This window comes from Geotrypetes seraphini, chromosome 2, assembly GCF_902459505.1.
Source record: "Geotrypetes seraphini chromosome 2, aGeoSer1.1, whole genome shotgun sequence".
NCBI lineage: Eukaryota > Metazoa > Chordata > Amphibia > Gymnophiona > Dermophiidae > Geotrypetes > Geotrypetes seraphini.
This window is the reverse complement of record NC_047085.1, coordinates 346,482,938-346,504,661: the sequence shown is the minus strand read 5'-3', so window position 1 is coordinate 346,504,661 and position 21,724 is coordinate 346,482,938. Positions and strand designations below refer to the sequence as shown.

Sequence of the window (21,724 nt, the reverse complement as noted above, 5' to 3'; positions counted from 1 at the left end):
AACATTGAAATCGTCGGCGCAGTGCGCCACAGCCTCAAGGAAAGCAAATAGATTGTTGGGTATCATCAAAAAGGGTATCACGACCAGGACGAAGGAAGTCATCCTGCCACTGTATCGTGCAATGGTGCGCCCACATCTGGAATACTGCGTCCAGTACTGGTCGCCGTACCTCAAGAGGGACATGGCAGTGCTTGAGGGAGTCCAGAGAAGAGCAACTAAGCTAATTAAGGGAATGGAAAACCTCTCGTATACTGACAGACTGAAGGAGCTGGGGCTGTTCTCCCTGGAGAAGCGGAGACTTAGAGGTGACATGATAGAAACCTTTGATTCAGTTACACAGTCACAGTGCTTTTGTAAGTTTCATAAGTTTAAGTTTCATTAGGATTTTATATACCACCTATCAAGACCATCTAAGCGGTTTTACAATCAGGTACTAAAGCATTTTCCCCGCGAGGAATGTCCTCTGTCCCCCGCCTGGCCCCGTGAGGAATCCCCTCCGTCCCTGCCCGTCCCTATAAACTTCAGAAATAGTTATTTCATTTAATTATGCTACTGAATTAAAGGCTCTGGTAGAAACCCATTTACAAATAAGCAAAAAGACTTTATTAATTTGGAAATATTAATTGGGAAGAATACACACTTTGTAAATGGGTTTCTACCAGAGCCTCTTTTGTTTATACATTTTTATCAACACAACTAATATACTACTTTATCCTGAAGCAAAAAAAAAAAAGAAAAAAAGAAATAGAATTCTTTTCCTACCTTTGTTGCCTAGTTTCTGCTTTCCTCATGTTCTCATTCAGTTCCTTCCATCCACTGTCTCTCTTCCTTCTGCGTCTTCCATTTGCTCTGTTACTGTGCCTCTCCCTTTCTCCCCCCTTCCAAATTGGTCTGGCACCCATCTTCTTCCCTCCGCTCCCACCATAGTCTGGCATCTCTGTCTTCTTCCCTGCCAGCGTCTTCTCCCCACTCTCTCTTCCCCATTTCCTTTCAGCGTCCTTCTCCCCCCCCCATCTTCCCCATGTCCTGTCAGCGTCCTTCTCCCCCCCTCTGTCTTCCCCATGGCCTTTCAGCATCCTTCTCCACCCCCCCCCCCGTCTTCCCCATGGCCTTTCAGCGTCCTTCTCCACCCCACCCCCATCTTCCCCATGTACTTTCAGCGTCCTTCTCCACCCCTTTGTCTTCCCCATGTGCTTTCAGCGTCCTTCTCCTCCCCGTCTTCCCCATGTCCTGTCAGCGTCCTTCTCCCCTTCTGTCTTCCACAAATGCTTTCAGTGTCCTTCCCCCCCACCCCATCTTCCCCATGGCCTTTCAGCGTCCTTCTTCACCCCTTTGTCTTCCCCAGTGCTTTCAGCGTCCTTCTCCCCCCCCTCCTTCTCTCCCGCCCCGGGTGCAGCACAGCCGGCCAGGTCCCCTTACTTTTGTGGCGCTTCCGCGACCGACAACAGCCCCGGTCTGACAAACCTCCCTGCCCTTAACCGCGAATCTAAATTTCCTTCTTACAGCTGCTGTAAGAAGGTAATTTAGATTTGCGGTTAAGGGCAGGGAGGTTTGTCGGACCAGGGCTGTTGTCGGTCGGTCTGGTTAGCTCCACAAAAGTAAGGGGACCTGGCCGGCTGTGCTGCACCCGGGGCGGGAGAGAAGGAGGGGGGGGAGAAGGACGCTGAAAGCACTGGGGAAGACAAAGGGGTGAAGAAGGACGCGAGGCTACTCCTCCTTACCTACCCCGCCTGCAGCACAGAGCCGAACGGAAGTCTTCTCAACGTCAGCGCAGACGTCGGAGGGAGGGAGGGCTTTGTTTACCGACGTCAGCGCTGACGTCGGGAAGACTTCAGTTCGGCTCTGTGCTGCAAGCAGAGCAGGTAGGGAGAAAAGCCGCGCGACTTAGTACATCCAGCCCCGCAGGAACCCCGCGACCCTCGGAGGCGTCCCCACGGGATCCCCGCGACCCGTGCAGTTCTCTATTGCGGACCTTCCCGCGTGCCAGCTGCAAGGCCTTCGTGTGCCACAGCTGGCACGCGTGCCATAGGTTCGCCATCGCTGTCCTAGGCTCTCCTGCCCCCTCTCCCAACTCCATAGTTCCATTTCTTTTTTGGCTACAGATTATGTCCATATGATGTGAATTAATAGTTTGTCCAATCTATTTGTGTGAAATAATATTTGACAGTGTTTTGATCCGAACTGTGGAAACTGATCCCTTGCAATTTGTTTGGGGAGTGGGGTGGGAAGGAAGGGATATTTAGTGACAGAAGTCAGCATTTTATTTATTTTTTGCTGGTTCCTTCTCCCCTTCTCCTTTTTCTCTCACATCCTCTTCTATATCAGTGTCTGAACCCTCTCCTGGAAAAACACCTATCCACTCGGATTTTCAGGATTACCATGATGAATAAGCACAAGAGAGGATTGCATGTAATGATCTCTACTATACACAAATGTATCTCATCTGACTGGTTTGGTTTGCCTCTAGGAGAGGGTTGAAAAGTGCTGCACTATATGGATAATGCTAGATGTATTTTCAGCTTTACACAATCCATACAAATTGGAGTTCAAAATCTATAGATGGAAAAGTTTTGCACATAAATGATGTTACATATTTAACATCCTTTGAAAACTGGCCCTTCCATTTTCACTTGTGCCTCACCTTGACTTTCTAGCATAAGGTGAGAAATCATGTGACTGAAACAAATAATTAAAAAAAAAAAAGATCATCACTGGCAATTCAAATTATATAATGGATGCAAAAATGTTCATGTAAGTACTGCTCATTGGGGCCAGTCACTGACCACCTCTGTGCTATCCAGACAGTGCTAGGGTGGGGCCTAGGAGAGGAGTTAAGAAGGATCTGGGCGTTACCCCTGTAACGCCCCCTTCTGTGCAGCTCTGGGGCCCAACCTGGCTGGAGTCCCCGAAGACAGTCTGTGTCGGTCCCTCACTTGGTTAGAACTCGGTGTCTCCACCTGGGGAAAAGAAGTGTTAGCGGGTGGGTTCACTCGCTCCTCCCCCATGAAAAATCCAAAAAAGCTTCTGTGAACAAGGTTAGCTAAAAAAATTAACTGATTTATTTTAACTATGTACATAGGCCTAATCATAAAACAAACTGGCAGGGACAGATTTTAACAATTCCAATATTTCCACACTTAAACCAATTCTAGTGCAGTTAATTCAACAGCATTTATATTCAGATATTCAAACCCTTCTGTTTATAGTTTCTTGAACTGTAACACTCAGTTCAAATCCAGCATTTCCAAAACCTTTCGAGCCCCTTTCAGTCCTGACTATCAACACTGTAGTTGTAGGCTCCTCCCAAGCTTCTTAGCTTAGTCACTAGGTAGGCATAGCTGTGTACCTGGATCCCTCCTTCCCTTTCCAATTCACCCCTGTGACAGCCTCCTGGTGGTTATCCCTTAGCTCTGAGGGCCTTGGCCCTCCCAAGAGCACTCCATCTCTGCCACTAATCTCCAGGAAGCCTTCTCCCTTATTGGACTGCTGGTGCCAATCGTACCCCAGCACCCTGACACCTCAGTTGGGCTACTAGTGCCGATATACACTCCAGCTTTCTCCTCCTTCCAGAGAAGCTTCTGGGGTAGCTCCTTCCTGGGGCCCTAGTTACCAACCCTCAACAGGGCTCAGTGGCCACCAGTTACAGGACTTCCTCTAGAGGGCTACCTCTGCTTTCTCAGCCCTCAGGTACTGATAGTGCCTTTGCAGGTCCTTTTCTTCTGCCCTGAGCTGCTCCCAAAGGCTGCTGGCCTTCTGCCTTGAGATCTCGCTCCAAAGGGCTGCCAATCTATGTCTTCAAGATTATCCCTAGTGGTACACTTCTGCTGGTATACAGCATATCAGCTCTAAAAAGCCTGCAGTGTTCTCCCCAGAAATTTTTTCCATCCAGGTGGCATGAAAAAGTAGCCGGGCGGGACGGAGAAATTTGGTGGTGGGGAAAATTAAATGTGCGTTATTTTTATTAGTTAATTATTATTAATTATTTTCCAGTGCTCAATACGACTTCCTTTCTTAAGGTTTGACACTTAGGCAGTGTTCCAGTAGCATTTAAGCCACCCTTGAAAAAAAGTAATGCAGATCTTCTTATTCCGAATAACTACTGACCAGTATCAAACCTTGCATTTCTTTCAAAACTACCGTACTTGAGAGAGTGATATTCAACCAACTTCAAACTCATGTTGAATCAGTTAATGCTTTGCATCTCCAGCAATCTGGTTTTTGTTTAAGATATAGCACAGAGATTGTATTTCCTGCCTTAGGACTCCTTATACAAAGCTGCGATAGCAATTCTGCCACAGCAAATGCACTGAAGCCCATAGGAATTGAATAGACTTTGGTGCATTTGCCATGGGAGAATCACTACTGTGATTTTGTAAAAGGGGCCCTTACAGAGTGAACTCCATAGTCACCTAGACCAGTGTTTCTCAACTTTTTCAAGCCAAGTACCCCCTAAGTCTAACAAATACCCAAGCCCAAGCTCTGCCCTTGATCCCACCCCTATTATAATACAGTGTTCTCCCTAGGGCCTTTTAGCTGGGCGGTCCGCCCAGCTAATTTAGACGAGCGCCCGGCTATCATCTGCTGCTGCCGCCGCTGCTGAACATTAAAAAAACAACAACAACAAAAAAAAAAAACCCGACATGGAGATTTCAGCCCGTAGCGAACTTATGCTCCGGGGCTCTATTGGGGGAAATGCTGCCGGGTCCTGCCTTCGCGGAAACAGAAAGTAGGCAGGACCCGGCAGCAAGAAGAGCAAATGCTTCACTAACCTGTCTCCCACCTTAGCTCGTAGTGAACGCTTGCTTCAGGGCTCTCAACATGTGCGTGCCGGCTTCCCTTCTCTTCCCTCCGAAACCGGAAGTTATGTCCGGGGGGAGGGGGGGAGGGAGGCCGGCCGGCACGCACATGTTGAGAGCCCTGAAGCAAGCGTTCGCTACGGGCTAAGGAGGGAGACAGGTTAGTAAAGCATTTGCTCTTCTTGCTGCCGGGTCCTGCCTACTTTCTGTTTGCGAAGGCAGGACCTGGCAGCATTTCCCCCAATAGGTCGATCGCGATCTTGGGCCGATCAGCCTTCTGGTCGGCTGAAGCAGGAAGAGCTTGGGGCGGTGTCGGCTTTCGGGCCTGTTATTGGTGCCTATTATTTGGGGCCTATTATTGGTGGCAGTTTGGGTCCTGGTCCCCGATGGCAGTGGCTTGGGGGAGGGCAGGGAGAAAGAAAGAAAAAGGGCAGGCAGGGAGACAGAAGGAAAGAAGAGAAACAGAAAAAAAAAAAGAAAGGGAGGCAGAGAGAAAGAAAGGGCAGGGAGAGAGGAAGGAAAAGTTGGGGGAGGAAATGAGGTCTGGAGGAGAGGAAGCATATAGGCTGAAAGAAGGGAAGAAAGATTGGATGCACAGTCAGAAGAAGAAAGTGCAACCAGAGATTCATGAAATCACCAGACAAGGTAGGAAAAATGATTTTATTTTAAATTTAGTGATCAAAATGTGTCTGAATTTATATCTGCTGTCTATATTTTACACTAAGGTCCCCTTTTACTAAACCGCAATAGAGGTTTTTAGCACAGGGAGCCTGTGAGCGTCGAGAGCAGCGCTGGGCATTCAGCGCAGCTTCCTGTGCTAAAAACTGCTGTCGTGGTTTTGTAAAAAGGGAGGGTATATTTGTCTATTTTTGTATGGTTGTTACTGAGGTGACAGTGCATAGAGTCATCTGCTTTGACCTATTTGAAAAAACCATGGAATATAAATGATAATTAACATTTTCTATGCGTACAGTGTGCTTTATGTTTTTTTTAAATTTTATTGTTGGTAGATCATTTTGACTTGGTCATTTTAAAAGTAGCTCGCAAGCCCAAAAAGTGTGGGCACCCCTGCTCTAGAATATCGCTCCTTAGTTTTATCAAGTGATGCAGTGAGGGGCCAGCACTTTACATCTTATCATCTCATTCTTTCTTTTTTCTCCTCATGTACATCACGGTTCTTTATTCTAAGCAGTTCTGGCACTAACAGTACTACGGGTGCCTTATGCTACTTTCACTACCACTTGCAGTCAGGTTTGACATTTTATCATGGTTTTGGTTTTTTATTTAGTTTTTCACCAGTATTTTCATTTATTTATTAAAGCAGCCTTTTTTAACAGCCCGATGCCCCTCCCCTATCAGTGTGCATTCAATCCACTGTTTTGGCGCCTCTTTCAACAGATCAAATATCATAGCCCCACTGTCGCGTGTTCACATTTATTCTGCGTACGAGTTTATCTCATCAGTGCAGAGACCTTTTCGTTAAGTCCATTTTACTCTCCCTTTTTTACTTTCCCAAGTGCTGTGGTTTTATTCTTTGGTTTTAATAGAAGCTCATTTGAACAATAATTTAGATCTTTCCCAGGTTTCACTTTTCATCTACCCGGTCTTTTCTGGTTTTCTTTCTATAGTCTGCTTTTCGTCTGGAGTCTTTTGAGTTTAGAATTACATTTTATGACATATTTTTGTGGTTATAATTGTATGACATGTCTAAATCGGTCAAGTTATCCATTCTTTGTCCCCTCATACAGTGGCAGACCGCCCCGGGTGCCAGTCTTAGGGGGGTACACAGCCGGCTGGATCCAGAACCTTCCGAGCTGTTCTAAATGGCATCTACACCTCAGCACAGCTACCGTACTTATTCCGAAGCAGCGCGGCTGCCGTACTTATTCCGATGCAGAGTCGGCAGCCACACTGAAGTGCAGGAAGGTCCTGCGATGACTGCATTTGCCGCCTCTGCCTCCGGAAGATGTAAGTGGCATCGGAAGGGGTGGACTGGCAGCTGCAGTCATTGCGGAACCTTGCCACAACTCCCTGCGTTTGCCGGCCCACCCCCTCCAACATCACATACATCTTCCAGAGGCAGAGGCAACAGAAGCAGTCATCATGGCACCTTGCTGGTTTGGAGGGAGAGAGGAGCATAGAAAGGTGGTAGAGGGAGATAAAAGGGGATCAGGGTGGTATGGAATGGTGGTGGAGGGAGAGAAAGGGGGCAGATGCTGATGGAATTGGTGTGCAGGGAAAGGAGAGAGAGACATAAGGGGGAAGGATACTGGATGGAATTGGGTTGGAGGGAAAGGGGGCAGATGCTGATGGAAGTGGGGGGAAGGGAGAGGAGAGAATGAAATGCCAGACCATGGGCATGTGGGAGAGGGAAGGGAAGAACAGGAGAGAGATGCCAGACCATTGGAGGAGGGAAGGGAAGAAGATGGATGCAGAATAATAGGGGTGAAGGGAGAGATGGAAGGGGAATACAAGGAGAGAAGATGCCATATAGAAGGGGCAGAGAGAGGGTAGACAGTGGATGAAAGGAAGAAAGTGACAAGACAATGAAGAAAGCAGAAACCAGAGAAGACAATGTAGAAAAAAATTATATTTATTTTTTTGCTTTAGAGGAGATGCATCGCTGTTTCTGTGGTGTTGCATTGTATACAGAGTCCAGCTTCTTGGTGGTTCAATTTAACCTTTGTCTACGTTTTTCTATTTTATCCCCCCTTTTACAAAACTGTAGAGGGTTTTTTTAGCACCAGCCATGGTGGTAATTGCTCAGAATTCTATGAGAGTCTGAGCTGTTACCCCCAAGGCTAAAAACCACATTATAGTTTTATAAAAGGGAGGGGTTAGTTTGTGATTACATATTCCATACTAGGCGAAGGTGTTTTCTGTGTTCTGTGTGTTCGAAAGACATGGTTTTCAGTTAGGATTGACTGTGTAGGATTGATCTGTACTAGTCTGGCTTGTTTAGTTTTACAATGGGTGTATTGATGTACTGCTCACTGCAGTATGTAAGATGCTGCCTTTTCCTAGGTACACTCTTGTGTGATGTGTGGATTATTACTAAAAATCATGTTTTTCATACAGATTGGGGGGTGTCAAAAAATGATGGGCCTCAGGTGTCACAAATGCTAGGTACACCACTGCCTTCATAGTTTATATCTAATCCACAAGCCTGTTTTTAGGACCTACAGGGTATGTATCCCTCTGATTCATGACAATTTCACTTCTCATGTTATCTTATCCATTCTTTTTATTATACAACTGCCCAGATAAGCATCAGTCTTTGATGTGATTGGACCTTGAAAACTAACGGTAACAGTGTTCTCACCAAAAATTTTTTCCAACCATGAAAACTATTTGCTGCATTTAGTGTGCCACAAAAAACATTTGCTCCATTTAGTGTGCTGGAGTTAAAAAAGTTTGAGAGACGCTGCTCTATACCATTTGAAAGAGGGCAAATATCTAATTATTCACTTCTAGAATTGGATACTTCTTAAATTTAATAAAAAATTATGGAGTGTCAAACCTTAAGAAAGGCTGCCATATTGAGCATTGGAAAATAACTAATAATAATTAACTAATACAAATAGTACACATTTAGGGCTCCTTTTACTAAGCTGCGCTAGCGGTTTTACCACGCGCTTAGCTCGCGCAGAATCGCCTCACGTGCTAGACACTAATGCCAGCATTGAGCTGGCATTAGTTCTAGCCATGTAGCACGGCAATTCTGCACGCGCTAAAAACGCTATCGCAGCTTAGTAAAAGGAGCCCTTAATTTTCCCCACCACCAGATTTCCCCGTCCCGCCCCACCCGGCTACTTTTTCATGCCACCCGGCTGGAAAAAATTTCTGGGGAGAACACTGTAATAGTACTAATTGTAATGCAATTTCTGCCATTCATTTTTCATGTACACACAATATCTTATTCATAATGGTAACCACAAAATTAAAAAAACCACAGAGCACACTGTATGCAGAGAAAATGTTAATCATTTATATTTGTTTTATTTTTCAAAGAAGGCAAGGCAGATGACTTTAAAATATGCAATGTCACCTCAGTAACAACTAAAGAAAAATAGACAAATATAGTGCAAAATATAGACAGCAAATTATAAATTCTCAAAACTGACATATTTTGATCACTAAGTCGAAAATAAAATCATTTTTCCTACCTTTGTTGTCTGGTGATTTAATTAGTTTCTGGTTGTACTTTCTTCTGACTGTGCATCAAACATTTTTTTCTTTCTGCCTCCTGCATGCTTCCTCTCCTCTGGACTGCATTCCCTTCCCCAACCAACACCTCTCTCTGTCCCTCCATGAGTCCAACTTTTCTTCCTCTCTCCTCCACCCCTATTGACAACATGTCTCCCTCTCTCTCCCTCCTCTGTTATGATCTTGCATCTCTCTGTTCTTCCTCAGGGTCTCTTTCTCTCTTTCTTCTGCAAATTACCTGTCTCCGCGGCATCCCATCCTCAGCCGGGCTGCAGAGAGGGGTTAAAAATAAACAAAAATGCATGCAGTTTCCTCATCCTGAACGTTTGCGTTGTGGGGAAAAAAAGTTACTTAGTCCTGAGGGGAAGTGTGTCATTGGAGGAAGGCAGCTGGGCGCTCACCTAAATTAGCCGGGCGGAGCGCCTGACTAAAAGATGCTAGGGAGAACACTGAGCCTGTATTAAAGAACTCTGTGTTAGCCAGTGACAGAGTTTCCTATCTAGAGAACTACCTCCCAAATGAATATAATGCACAGATATGACTCTATGCAGTACAAACTCATAGATTCTAGACTCTCTTTCAGCATGCTGGTTCTGGTATCCCCATCATTTCTTCTTCCTTCTGAACTTGTGGGGAGTAGATATCCATTTTATTTAATTTAAAATTTATATACTGTCTACAGCTAGGTGGTTTCCAAGAATAAAACATACACAATAATAAAAACAATACAATGATCAAGGACGGCATTTGCGAGCACATCGAGAGGAATGGCCTACTGAGAACAAGCCAGCACGGATTCTGTAAGGGAAGGTCGTGCCTAACGAACCTTCTGTACTTCTTTGAGGGAATAAGCAGTCGGGTGGACAATGGGGAACCCATAGACATCATTTACCTCGTTTTCAAAAGGCTTTCGACAAGGTGCCACATGAAAGGCTGCTTAGGAAGCTGTGGAACCATGGGGTGGGAGGGGGTGTGCACAGATGGATCAAGCACTGTTTGTCGGGTAGACTGCAGAGGGTCGGAGTGAAGGGCCAATATTCTGACTGGCAGGGAGTCACGAGCGGTGTGCCACAGGGATCGGTGCTGGGGCCGTTACTCTTCAACATATTTATCAATGACCTGGAAAAGGAGGCAAAGTGCGAGGTTATAAAATTTGCAGACGATACCAAACTGTGCGGTAGAGTTAGGTCCAGGGAGGAGTGTGAGGACCTGCAAAGGGACCTGGACAAGCTGGAAGACTGGGCAAACAAATGGCAAATGCGCTTTAACGTGGAAAAATGCAAGGTCATGCATATAGGGAAAAAGAACCCGTTGTTCAACTACAAATTGGGGGGGGGGCATTGTTGGGAGACAGCAGACTTGAGAGAGACTTGGGTGTGCTGGTGGATGCATCACTGAAGCCATCTGCACAGTGTGCAGCAGCCTCGAAAAAAGCCAACAGGATGCTGGGCTTCATAAAGAGGGGCATAACAACCAGGACGCGGGAAGTCATCATGCCATTGTATCGAGCGATGGTGCGTCCACATCTGGAATACTGCGTTCAGTATTGGTCGCCACACCTCAAGAAGGACATGGCGGTACTTGAGAGAGTCCAAAGGAGAGCAACGAAACTGGTAAGAGGGCTGGAACACTGCCCATACGCCGAGAGGTTGGATAGGCTGGGGCTCTTCTCTCTGGAAAAAAGGAGGCTCAGGGGAGATATGATAGAGACCTTCAAGATCATGAGGGGCATAGAGAGGGTGGATAGGGACAGATTCTTCAGACTGAAGGGGACAACAAGTACGAGGGGGCATTCGGAGAAACTGAAGGGAGATAGGTTCAAAACAAATGCAAGGAAGTTTTTTTTCACCCAAAGGGTCGTGGACACTTGGAATGCGCTACCGGAGGAAGTGATCAGGCAGAGTACAGTACAGGGATTCAAACAGGGATTGGACGGATTCCTGAGGGATAAAGGGATCGTGGGATACTGAGAGAGGTGCTGGGATGTAACACAGGTATAGAAAGCTAACCAGGTAATAAGTATAGAAACCCAACAGGTCGTGCATGTGCAAGACCGGAGGGTTAGGACTACGATGGGAAGATAGGACTTCAATGAGAAACCAAGGTGGCAAGGGAGCCCCTTCTGGTGATTTAGACAGGTCGTGACCTGTTTGGGCCGCCGCGGGAGCGGACTGCCGGGCAGGATGGACCTATGGTCTGACCCGGCGGAGGCACTGCTTATGTTCTTATGTTATGTTCTTAATAAAAGAAAAGGAAAAACTGTGTCCATAGTGTGTTCTGCTTCTGAGTCCCTTTAAATCTTATATGAATGCTGTTACAAATAATTGGGTCTTTAATAATTCTCTAAATTCCATTCTATCAGCACATTTCCTCAGTTGGGCCTAGCAAAGAATTCCAAAGTTTAACACCTGCATAGCAAAAGACAGACATGCTAGTTTCCACATATCTTGGATTAACATTATTCCTCTCAAGTGTGACAGGTGGAAAAAATCTGTAAAATATCAGTGCTGTTTTTATAACTGTTTCTGTATGTATTCCTATTCACACTATTTTAGTTTCTTTAAAAATGAATAAAGATATTAAAAGAAAAGGGTGACATTTTCCAATCATCATGATTGCTTGAGCTGGTAACTAGTCACTCACATTTTAAAGTACTCTGGTAACGTACCATATAATAGTGATGATAAATTGTCAACACCTTATATTTATTTTATTTATTTATTTAATTCAGAACAGGTTACAGGTTAAACATACGAGTACATAATATCAGTACAAGATTACAAAGGAAGTTTTCATCTTAGTTGGCACATATTAGATGTAGTTATCCTTACATGACACAGACTGGTTCAGTTACCAATATACAATTCTTTGTAGTCAAGGGATCAAGGGCAGGGGATCAGATGAAGAGGTATGTTTTTATTGCTTTTCTGAAGTTGAGGAGACCTTCAAGAGATCTGATCTGTGATGGCAGTCGATTCCAGTGGCTCGGTATGAAGTGGAAATAGGACCGTTGCTTGGTAGATTGTAGTTGAAGGGCATGACCAGGGGGCGTTTGAGGCATATTTCATCCTGGGAGCGGAGGGACCGGTTTGGCACATATGGAGGAAGTTTAGCATCAGGCCCTTGAAGACACAACATTTAGCCACACGCAACCAGTGAGCCGATGCTAGAGCCTGGGAGACAGGGTTACAGGCACACTGGAGCTGTCATACATTCTTTGCCGTAAGACCATTGAATAACACATTGCAGTAATCCTTGCAGGAGAGTACTAGGGTATAGAGTAGTTGGACAAAGTCAGACTCTGAAAAGTAATTCCTTATTTATTGGAGTTATCACATGTAATAAAATGAGGAAGATACCACCTGAGAGATATAGTCAGAGAGCGACAGGTTGCAGTCAAGGAGTATTCCTAGGCTGCGCACTTGGTCTTTTGCAGTTAGAGTAGTTGAGTCCCAGCAAAGTGAGGGACAGGCACAGTTGCAGTGTTCTTTACGGATCCAAAGGAGTTCTGTCTTGGAGGCATTTAGTTGAAGTTTATTGATGGACATCCAGTTTTTGATTTCCGAAAAGCAGTTTAGGAGTTTCTCATCTGGGCATCAGGGGCTTCTCCTAGCGGTAGGTACAGCTGAATGTCATCCGCGAAGGAGTTAATCTGTATTTGATATCTGCGGGCTATGTCTAGGACAGGTCTAATGTAGAGATTGAATAATAGGGGGATAGTAGAGCCCCCTGTAGAACACCATGTTTGATTGGTTTTGATTTTGATAGCGTGTTGTTGAGCAGAATACTTTGGGATCTATTTTCCAGGAACGAGGAGAACCATTGTAGCGCAATGTCTCGGATTCCAATTTCAGAGAGCCGTTCAATGAGGTGAGAATGGTCAATAGTGTCGAATGCCATGCTGAGATCTAGAAGCACCAAAAGGACATCATTACCATTGTCCATGAGTTTCCAGCAGTCATCGATGATGTCTAGAAGGACAGTTTCATTTCCTAAATCCTGATTGAAAGGCGGTTAGGGCTCCTTTTCATCGATGAAGGAGAGTAATTGGTTTAACACTGTTTTCTCCAGAATCTTGGAGACAAAGGGTAGGTCGGAGACAGGTCTAAAGTTGATGGGCACTTTAGGGTCGAGTGTTGTTTTTATCAAGATCGGTCTTATAACCGCCGACTTCCAGTTTGAGGGGACTATGCATGTTTGTAGTGAGGTGTTGATGAGAGGAAGGATAGAGTCCACAAAGGTGTCTTTCACCGCCATTAGGAGATGTGGCAGACAGGTATCCTAGTTGGAGCCAGAAGGGTGAATTGTGTCTAGTATTTCAGCGATGTCGTCGCAGGAGACTGTTTTGAAGTTAGTTAGGTTCCCAGTTTGTTTTATCTAAAAGAGCATCCAATCAGGAAGGTGGAAAACTACAAGACTTTAATCACTCATTCCTAAGTTTTCAAATCTCAACAACAATTTTTGCAGATCCATATAGTCAAATGCCCCAACACATCTAATGATATTAAACAATATGTTACTTGCTGATCATAAATTATCCAATAATGATATTAGTAACAGCTCAACACTGTGAGCTTTATGGAAATCAAACTGATTTGAGTCCAAACATTCTATCCTCTCTACAAAAATCATAGAATTGAGAAAGGAAGAATCTTTCCAAATTTTAAAAGACATTTAAAGGCACATTTTTTTCAACCGGCCTTTATAAACTGACAGGATGTGAATTCGGGACTTCAATCTACATTTATATATTCTTATATTTTTTTTATTTTTCATTTATTAATTTTAAATTTTATTTTATTAATTTAGATTGTTATGGAATATTATGTATTAGAAACATTACTTTTTCATCTTTTCTATTTAAATGGAGTTCTTTTCATAATTTTGACTGAATTATATTGTAAACTGCTTTGATCCTTTTTTTGCTGTATATGTGGTATATAAAGATTTTAATAAACATAAACAAACATTTAATTGCAATAATGCAAATTTTTCCATAATTTTTCTCAAAAACAGAACTATAGAGATGAGTCAAAAGTTTAACATCTAAACCCCTAACATTTCAAAACTAGTTTCACTGTAGATTGTTTACAACTATCAGGAAAGATACCTTCCTGCAGGAACTTATTCACTAGCTTTGTAATCATTGGAATCACCTTATCTAGTAACTGACGCATAATACCCGACGAGCAGGAATCTAAACTATCTTACATTGGTGTACATTCACAGATAACTTTTATCATCTCAATATTAGTCACCTCATCAAACTTCAACCATGTGTCTACTCTCTCCTCTATAAGACTGCTAGATGTCAGTTGGCACCCCTAACCTATTATCAATCTTATTTGCTAAAAATCATGCATAACATTCCACATCCAGCTCTTTTTGTTCTCCTATCCCTTATAACCATCAGCCAAATATCTAACTGTGTGAAATAACTCATGGCCTATTCACAGCTTTTATTAAACACTCCCTAAAAAAATTGTTCTTCTCATTCTCATATAAACCTAAATATTCCATCACATAAATTCTAAAACTGTCATAATCTTCATTTTCTCTTGTTCTATGCCATAATCTTTCTGCTTTCCTAATTTTACATCTTACTTGATATACAGCTTCAATCTCCATGGACAAGGTTTGAACTGTTCTTGTACCTCAATTTCCCTTTCTGGGACAACCATTTGCAATGCCTCAATTAATATCTCATTCCAGTGTTCTAATAGAGTGTACTGAGCCTTTCTCATCCAATTGTAAGTGGGGTATCCACTCATTCGCTAACACTTGAACATAGAATTGTGGACACACTTTCATTGTCAATGTCTTTCTGTTTCTCATACACCAGTACACACAAAATAAAAGACAGGCGTGCATGTTCTGATCACTCTACCTCTTTAACCACTAAAAAAAAAGGCAACTCTGGGACACAAAAATAAGGTCTAATACATGACCAACCTTTTCTGTACTATCTTTTACAACTTGTGTCAACATCAGTGCTGATAGTGATACAAATACCACGTGACCAATTCCAGTCTCCTTAACCTCCAATGGGTCTAAGGGATATTAAAATCCTCTAACAAACATAACTTTGTGAAATCTATGGATAACCCCATTAAAAAATCTAAAAAGTGGAATCCACACATAGCAACAATACCTGGTGGTAAGTAGACTACACATACACCCTACAATAACAACATTTTTCACAACCATTCTCCCCATTCACACACTAGTCTATCGACTAGTTTACAACCTAACAATCTTAAAAAAAAAAACCCACACACACAACTCCATCTCCTCTCGTTTTCACATGACAGGCCCACTCCCAGGCAAAACCAGGGAGACAACATTGTCTTATTAAAACTAGATCAGTTTCTAAAAACCAAGACTCGGCAACACACAAAATATCATAATTATCCTCACTCAACAAATCATACATCAAAATTACCTTATTTCATGCTGATCTCACATTTATATACCCACATCTGATCCCACTTTGTCCGTCACTCACCACAGACACATACTTCAAAAACATGCAGTCACCCTGGAGCATAGGAAACAGAGAGTGGGTGTAAATGGACAATACTCACACTGGAAGAGCGTCACCAGTGGGGTGCCGCAGGGCTCGGTGCTTGGACCTGTGCTCTTTAACATCTTTATAAACGATCTGGACATAGGTACGATGAGCGAAGTGATTAAATTTGTGGACGATGCGAAGTTATTTAGAGTAGTGAAGACGTAGGGGGATTGCGAAGATCTGCAACATGACATAATCAGCCTCGAGGAATAGGCATTGACGTGGCAGATGAGATTCAACGTGGAAAAGTGTAAAGTGATGCATGTCGGTAATAAAAATCTCATGCACGAATACAGGATGTCCAGGGCGGTACTTGGAGAGACCTCCCAGGAAAGGGACTTGGGAGTTCTGATCGACAGATCGATGAAGCCGTCCACGCAACATGTGGCGGCGGCAAAAAGGACAAACAGAATGCTAGGAATGATAAAGAAGGAATCACAAACAGATCAGAGAAGGTCATCATGCCGCTGTACCGGGCCATGGTGCACCCTCACCTGGAGTACTGCGTCCAGCACTGGTCGCCGTACATGAAGGACACGGTACTACTAAAAAGGGTCCAGAGAAGAGCGACTAAGATGGTTAAGGGGTTGGAGGAGCTGCCGTACAGCGAAAGATTAGAGAAACTGGACCTCTTCTCCCTCAATAGAGGAGACAGAGGGGACATGATCGAAACATTCAAGGTACTGAAGGGGATAGACTTAGTAGATAAGGACAGGTTGTTCACCCTCTCCAAGGTAGGGAGAACGAGACGGCACTCTCTAAAGTTGAAAGGGGATAGATTCTGTACAAATGTAAGGAAGTTCTTCTTCACCCAGAGAGTGGTAGAAAGCTGGAACACTCTTTCGGAGGCTGTTATAGGGGAAAAAACCCTCCATGGATTCAAGACAAAGTTAGACAAGTTCCTGCTGAACAAGAACGTGCGCTGGTAGGGCTAGTCTCGGTTAGGATGCTGATCTTTGAACCAGAAGGCAGCCGCGTGAGCAGACTGCTGGGCATGATGGACCACTGGTCTGACCCAGCAGCGGCAATTCTTATGTTCTTATGTACATGAATTTCTGTTATTCTGATGTAGCTCTACTCAGCTCACATCCCCACATTCATTTGAGCCCACAAGCTTTACTCCCATTCATTACAGTGTTCTCCCTATCGTGTTTTAGCTGGGCGCTGCACCCAGCTAATTTAGGTGAGCGCCCGGCTGTCATCTTGCATCCGCACCACCAGCATCAAAGCCGCGCTCCAATCATCTTCCCTGTTCTTACTCCAGGGGTGTCCAACTCGCAGCCCGACAAGAAGTTTTGTGCGGCCCAGCTTCTCTCTCCCTCCGGCGGGTAGTTTTCTGGCCGGCTCCCTTCTGCAGTCAACTATGGGTGGCGTCGGCTCTTCGCGCGTGATCTGTGGCTGTGTCAGAAGCGTTCCCTCTGACGTCACGACGTCAGAGAGAAGGCTACCGAATCAGTCATGAATCGCACACGAGGAGCCGACGCCACCCACAGCCGACTGCTGAAGGGAGCTGGCCAGAAAACTACCGCCGGAGGGAGAGAGAAGCTGGGCCGCACAAAACTCCTTGTCGGGCCGCGGGTTGCACACCCCTGGAGTAGAGACAGGGAAGAGGACTGGTGCGCGGCTTGCAAAAAAAATGTGTCCCAAGAACCAAAGTGACTGTAGGAGTCCTGAGACTCTGACTGGAGTTTCTGAATTATTAATTGGTGAAATTGGTGAGTATTTTGGGGTATTTCATATATGTGGTCTTGAATAAACTCAGAACTTTGTATAAGGGATTGAACCCTTCATATACAGTACAAAATGGAAACAGACCAAAATAACTTGACCCATTTCTTTAAATTTATTTCTAATTTCTACACTGGCAGCTATGACTGTTAGAGACAGGGAAGAGGACTGGTGCGCGGCTTGCAAAAAAAATGTGTCCCAAGAACCAAAGTGACTGTAGGAGTCCTGAGACTGACTGGAGTTTCTGAATTATTAATTGGTGAAATTGGTAAGTATTTTGGGGTATTTCATATATGTGGTCTTGAATAAACTCAGAACTTTGTATAAGGGATTGAAACCTTCATATACAGTACAAAATGGAAACAGACCAAAATAACTTGACCCATTTCTTTAAATTTATTTCTAATTTCTACACTGGCAGCTATGACTGTTTGAATGACAATCACTCTATCCAAAAGGAAGAAGACTAAAAATTATTCCCAGAGAATAGTTCCTCATGTAGAGGGATAAAAGTTCACTGCACACAGCTGGTGGAAATGCCCAAAACCAGGTGCTCTAGAGCAGTGTTCTTCAACCTTTTTACACCTGTGGACCGACGGAAATAAAATAATTATTTCGTGGACCGGCAAACTACTAACACTGAAATTTTTTTTTAAAAACCATCGCCGCCCCGTCCCCGCGAGCCCGGTCCCACAAACCATCTGATCCTATCCGCACAAGCCTCAAATAGTTATGATTTTATATTGTACATATTTTATTAAAGTATAAAAAGAAACAATATTTTATACAATTGTCATTTTATAAATACAAATAATACAGAGCAAGGATCAACAAACTCCCTGTCTCCCCTCCCCTTCACATATATCCCTTCTACTATCAAGAAAACTGAACAAGCCAAATTTCTCTAATCTTTCGCTGTATGGCAGCTCCTCCAACACCTTAACCATCTTAGTCGCTCTTCTCTGGACCCTTTCGAGTAGTAGTACCATGTCCTCCTTCATGTACGGTGACCAGTGCTGGACGCAGTACTCCAGGTGAGGGCGTACAGCGTCATGATAACCTTCTCTGTCTCTTCAGTCCAGCATCTGCCCCTTCCATTCACTGTCTGTCTTTCCCTGCCATCTCTCCTCCTGCCCCCCCCCCCAATTTGGTCTGGCATCCATCATCTTCCTTCTGTTCCCCTCATGGTCTGGCATCTCTGTCCTTCCCTCCCCCCTGTGGTTTTTAGCATCTCTCTCTTCTCATTTCCTCCACTCAGATCTGATATCATTCTCTGCTCTCTCTTCCCTTTTCTTCTCTGGTCTTCCTTCTCTATTTTCTGCCTCCATCTAAATTAAATTATTTTTTACTATTTAGTCCCATTTCTCTCTTTTCACTGTGTCTACCCACAGCTTGTCACCCCTTTCCCTCACCCCTCCATTATCTTACTATTTTCTTCCCCCTTTATTTAGCTCCTCCTTCCATCCAGTATGTGTTCTTTCCCCACTTCCAATTCAACATCTGCTCTCCCCTCTCAACTGACATCCATCTGCCTTCTGCTCTCTCTCCCTTCTTCTCACTTCCATCATCTGTCTCCTTCTCTCTCTCATCTCCTCCATTCCATCATCTGCCCCTTCTCTCTCTTCCCCCCCCCCAACTTCCATCATCTGCCCCCCTTCCCCTCACCTTTGCGGGTCACTTTCTTTCCCCTGAGGGTGGTTCATGTCAGAGGGGAAGCTTTGGCCGAGCATAACTGCTTGCAAGGAACAGTGAAACTTACTTGATGTCATGCTGGGGCCCGTTGCCGTTTGAAGAAAAAAAAAAAAAGGGACCTCCAAAGGTGAGAGGAAGGGAAACCTCCAGGACAGCTGCTCTTTGCCCTCCTTCAGCAGCCCAAGAGTCTTTAGGCAAGCGGCAGCTCTGTATGCTTTTAACTTCGGCACAGAGCTGCCTCTAAGCAGTAGTTTAGCGCGGTTTCATGAGGCAGCCTCGGGGCCTTTGCTAGGCCGGCCCACATCGCATCATCGAAGCGGGCCGGCCTAGCAAAGGCCCCGAGGCTGCCTCATGAAACCGTGCTAAACTACTGCTTAGAGGCAGCTCTGTACCGAAGTTAAAAGCATACAGAGCTGCCGCTGCTGGTCGGGAGGTGCGAAGACAAGGCAGGAAGCATACGCTGCAGGAGTCCCGGCGAAGGCAGAAATCCCGGCACAGCGACGGCAACAGGAAGTTGCAAGTCAGCTGACGTCGGCACTTTTCGTTGCGGCGGGGACCCGAGTCCTTCGCGGACCGGCAAGATTTTTTTGCGGACCGGCACCGGTCCGCGGACCGGCGGTTGAAGAACTGTGCTCTAGAGCAGTGTTTTTCAACCTTTTTTGGGCAAAGGCACACTTGTTTCATGAAAAAAATCACGAGGCACACCACCATTAGAAAATGTAAAAAAATTTAACTCTGTGCCTATATTGACTATATATAAAGTAATTCACTTGAGTGCCACCGCCGCCATCGGGAACAGGCCGGCGCCAAGTTCTCCCTGCTTCTCTTCCCCGCGGGGCCGACCAACTCTCACCACCCGTCGTCAATTCTAACGTCGGAGAGGACGTTCTAGGCCAGCCAGGCAGCGATTGGCTGGCCCAGAACGTCCTCTCCGACGTCAGAATTGACGCGAGTGGCGAGAGTTGGCCGGCCCCACAGGGAAAAGCAGGGAGAACTTGGCGCCGGCCTGTTCCCGATGGCGGCGGTGGCACTCAAGTGGCTAAAGAATCAAATTCTTCCTAAATTCATTAAATTGAATGAAATCATTAAAACATTATAAATTGCCAATAAATTGAAATGAAAACCAAAGGATTGTGAATCAAATTGATTCTCTGACAATACAAAGATTCCAACCTTTAAAAATGATGTTACATAGTTCAGGCAACTTTATAAAGAGTTTTTAGATACTAAAATCTTGTTATTAAGGTTTAATTGACGTGCTGGCACTTTGAGGAAATTCTTTGGTTTTGTGCGGCAGTTTGGGCACTTGGGCTCAAAAAGATTAGCCATCACTGGCCTAGGATAAGAGCCATAGGAGAAAAGCTGGTTTAGGGAGTAGAATGACTGTTCTTTGCTCTGCTCCAGGCTGACCCCCTCCTCTCCTCTTCCCTGCTGGCTTAGAACGGAGAGGCAGGAGCTGAACACCATTGTTCATCTGGAGTCTGAAAAAGAAGTGGAACTGCATTCCAGGCTGATGCCTCAGAAATTCAGCCCTGACATATCAATATGAAAATAATTTCAATAAAAGAAATGCTCACCCAGGCTCTAGAATGATTCAGTGACTATCACCAAGAATAGATAAAAAGATAGCACCCTTATGAATAATAGAATCATCCTACAGCAGCAATACTAAAGTTACTCTATCCTCTATTTACTGGCATAATGTGAGGGCTTGAAAAATAACCATGCTTTTAACTCTGGTTGCAATATAAGGTAAGTCATTTCAAGGTGAATTTCTGAAGAAACAGATTTCCGTAAGTTGGGGTAAAATAACTAACACTTCTTGTCAAGTGGCCAATTTCCTTAAAACAAGAGAAGGAATCAATACCAATCCTTACTATGAAGGAAGAAGAGTTTTAGGAGAGAGATAGATAGATAAGACTATCCTGGGTGGCAGGCTAATTTATATTTTGTCATTGTCAGAATAAAGAACCTGCTTCTTCCGTTGTGTTTCACCCTTCTGTTTTATAATCTCAGAATAATTCTTGATATCTCTTCTAGAATGGAAACTGTCTCCTACCATTTCTATATAAGTCTCTCTTTAATACACATACAGTTCATTGAAGCCTCTTGTCCTCTATCCTAAGAATGGTCTCAATTTAGATATCCTCTCTTTATATGCAAGAATCTTGGTTTCATTTGATTGCACAAGCCTTCTTTTCTCCCTTTTCAACTGCTTAAAAAATGTTTTCCAATATAAAACATGAAACTGGACACTATTGGGCTGATTCTATAAATGGCGCCTAAATCAGCTGGTGTCTAGAAAAATGGTGCTGGCCAAGTGTCAATCATACTTAGCCACCGTTTACAGAATCGCAGATAACAGCGCCTATATAAAAATTTAGGTGCCTGAAATGTAGGCCAGGGTTTTAAAGGCCTATATTTCAGGTGCTTAAGTTTTAGGAGAATCATGCTTAGCGGTGCCTAAGTTATGCTCTGCCCATAGAACTGCCAACTTAGGCATTAGACGCCGCTAAGCGCTAATGCCCCATAGGAGGGGCCTTAAGCGCCTGGAGCAATCAGGGACTTAGGCTCCTTTCCAGTGTATCGCAGGGTGCACTGAGAAGGGGAAGAATTGCCATTTTGAAGAGGCGGGACTGCTGGCCAGAGGGAGTAGGCATCCCTCTGGCCGACCATCATTGGAAAGGTTTGGAGTGGGGACGGGAAATCCTGTGGCAGGATGGAGTTGGCA

The 21,724-nt window shown here is 44.5% G+C and overlaps 1 protein-coding gene across 11 annotated transcripts in view; it reads left to right on the top strand.

The window, feature by feature from the left end:
* The window catches only part of ARPP21 (cAMP regulated phosphoprotein 21), a 643,283-nt gene that overhangs the window by 146,600 nt on the left and 474,959 nt on the right, over positions 1-21,724 (top strand). For all 11 annotated transcript variants that reach the window (XM_033930334.1, XM_033930335.1, XM_033930337.1 and 8 more), the window contains one exon: positions 17,442-17,569. The gene's annotated coding sequence lies outside the window, so the exon portion shown is untranslated. The remainder of the gene's footprint in view (positions 1-17,441; positions 17,570-21,724) is intronic.